The sequence below is a fragment of the Glycine max genome, chromosome 10 (genome assembly GCF_000004515.6).
Source record: "Glycine max cultivar Williams 82 chromosome 10, Glycine_max_v4.0, whole genome shotgun sequence".
Classification (NCBI taxonomy): domain Eukaryota; kingdom Viridiplantae; phylum Streptophyta; class Magnoliopsida; order Fabales; family Fabaceae; genus Glycine; species Glycine max.
The window spans coordinates 35,703,878-35,707,024 of record NC_038246.2 but is presented as its reverse complement, the minus strand read 5'-3'; positions in this window follow the sequence as shown (position 1 = coordinate 35,707,024).

The following is a 3,147-nucleotide window of genomic DNA, read 5'->3' as shown; positions in this document are numbered from 1 at the left end:
GCAAAAGGTTACCCTTACACTTTTGTCTCCAAGTGAGATTTGTGAGGATCCAATAAAAATGAGAGTAAAAAAGAACAAGAGAAAAAAGAAGAGAAAAACAAAATTGATGAAAAGAGAAAGAAAAATGAAAGGAGAGAAAAGAAAGAAAATAGTGAAATTGTAAAAAAAGATGAAAATCTAGAAAAGATAAAAATACATGTTGGACCTTGTGGCCTCAATAACTTATGAAGGGGTAAATTAATTTTCCACTAACAAACTTTTAACCCCCTTTTAAAAGAGATAGACTTAGAATGCAAAAGAAGCAGCAATCAATTTAATAATGTTCTTTAAACATGCAAGACACAATTGATTGCAATAAAATAAATAAGATAAGGGAAGAGAGAATGCAAACATAGTTTTATACTGGTTCGGTCACTTCCCGTGCCTACGTCCAGTACTCAAGCAACCCACTTGAGATTTCCACTATCTTTGTAAAATCCTTTACAACTTCTAAACCACACAGGGATAACCCATCCCTTGTGTTTAGGAATCCTTACAACTCAAGAGACCCTCGGTCCCTTAATCAATTTCATTGAGTAAGAAGAATGGAAGAAGAATTTTCTCTTCAAGAGAAGAATATTACAATGAAGATCCTTGGATGAACTTTTAATGGATTTGCAAGTGTTTGCCCAAGAGTTCTTGAGAGAGCATTTGACAATGAAGTTCTCTTGGAATCTCTCTCATTTTCTTTTGAGAGGATAATACATTTTGGACCAGCGAAACTCTCTCTTCAATTCGTGCCCAAGTCACCTATTTATAGGCCTTTGATGACCATTCACAAATCCAATGAAAAGATGTGACTGTTGGCAGATTTTCTGAAAACTCTCCACTGGTAATCGATTACAATGTTTGTATAATCGATTACACAGTTATAATTTGAAGGGTCATGACTTTTGAATTTGAATTTAAGAAGTTTCGTTGCTGGTAATCGATTACATGTTGAAAATTCAAATTCAAAATCCTTTTCAACAGCTATTTCTCAACCCTATCTTCTGGTAATCGATTACACTGTCTGGTAATCAATTACTAGAGCCTTGAATGTCTTGAAAGCACTTTGTTTTAAGGCGAGACTTGATCTTGAGTTAATCTTGAAGCAAGACTTTGTTTGTTGAAACAATCTTGTATTAATCGTGAAGCCATGCTTATCCTTTGAAGCAACTTTGTTTAATTCTTCTTTTGACATCATCAAAATCATGTTTACATACATTCACATTCTCCCCCTTTTTGATGATGACAAACATGTGATTTCTTCTCGACACCATCAAAGCTTGCATGATTTACATTCTCCCCCTTTCTTAAGCAAATTCTTCTTGACATCATCAAAATCTTCATGATTTACATTCTCCCCCTTTTTGATGATGACAACCACCTGTAGGTTAGGAGCAACAACAAAAAAAAAATATTTATTTGCATATAGTTTACTCCCCCTTGGTTTTGCAATGTTTGCTTATATGAGACAGTTGAAGATTTCATATTTTTCATATATAAAAAGTTGTCTCATAAAGAATAGATAATTTTTCTTACTATTTTATCTTTTATCTTTCTCTCTCCCTTTGTCAACATAAAAAACAAATCATGAATAGAGAGGAGAAAAATGTTACCACTTGTTGCAATGTATGAGAATCAAGTGATGCCAAAAGGCATTAAAACAATCATTCAATATTAATCAAGCAAAAACAAGTACAGTAACACATCAATCAAAAACACAATCAATCAAATATAAAATCAAAAGCAATCAACAAAACACAATCAAAAACAATTATCAAAGACAATCAAAACTCAATAAAAAACAATCAACAACCACAATTAATCAATTATAAAATATAATCAATCAATCAAACTAAAAAAACATTGAATATCAAACAAGCAAAAAACAAAACACATCAATCAAAAAAAAAATCAATCAATCATCAAACAAAATCAATCAAATTCAATCACAATCATCAAGGACAATCTAAACTCAAGTAGAAAACAATCATCAAAAGTAATCAATCAAAGACAAGTGACTTGTTGGTATCATTTGATATCACTCGTTGGACTTGTTGATCAAGTGGCCTTTGCTATCTCCATAAATCACATATTCACTTATCTTGGGAAGAAATATGAATAAACTTTGATGCATGCCATGTGTTTGGAGAAATTGCTATCAATGTATCGACTTTGCTCTTCTCCGTTTTCATAGTCTTTCATCATGATACCCAGACTTATGATTTTATTTTCTGAATCACTTGAAGAATTTATGACATTATCTTCCCAAGTGATGTATCTTTATTTTCTTTCTTCTCTTTGAAATTTCTCTTGTCAGGTTTTTCATTCTTCTTTTGAAGATAAGATAATTGAATCTCATGTGCCCAGATATTCAGCATTTTAGGGCTAAGGATAAACCTTTTTCTTTCTTCTTTCATCATCATCTTCTTTCTTCTCTAGTTTTTTTTCATATAGTTGTATTTCTCTCTACCATTGTAGGAATAAATGAATCAAATTTAATGGCTTCCCATATCTTTAAATCTATGGCTTCTTTAAAGATTTGCATTTGGGTTTTCCAATAATGATAACCCTCACCATTGAACATAAGAGCCTATTGATAGAATTTCCTCAGAAAATGGAAAGTTGGATGATGCCATATCTATTCTTGAAGTTTTTAAACTTTATACAAGAATCCTGCTCTGATACCACTTGTTGGACCTTGTGACCTCAATAACTTAAGAATGTTGGATCGAGTGACCTCAAAATAATTAAGAAGGGGGGGTTGAATTAATTATTCCTAGACCTTTACTAATTAAAAAATTACTCTTCTAAGGCTTTTACTAAATTGTTAAGAGAATGAGGAGCAGAAGAGAAACTTAACAGAAAGTAAAAGCGGAAATTAAAAAAGTAGGAAAGAAGGAAACAAACAAACAAGAGTTTTTATACTAGTTCGGCAACAACCCGTGCCTACATCCAGTCCCCAAGCGACCTGCGGTCCTTGAGATTTCTTTCAACCTTGTAGAAATCCTTTTACAAGCAAAGATCCGCAAGGGATGTACCCTCCACTAGAACTGATCCACAAGAGATGTACCATCTCTTGTTCTCAGTCAAACCCAAGTAGATGTACCCTCTACTTGTACC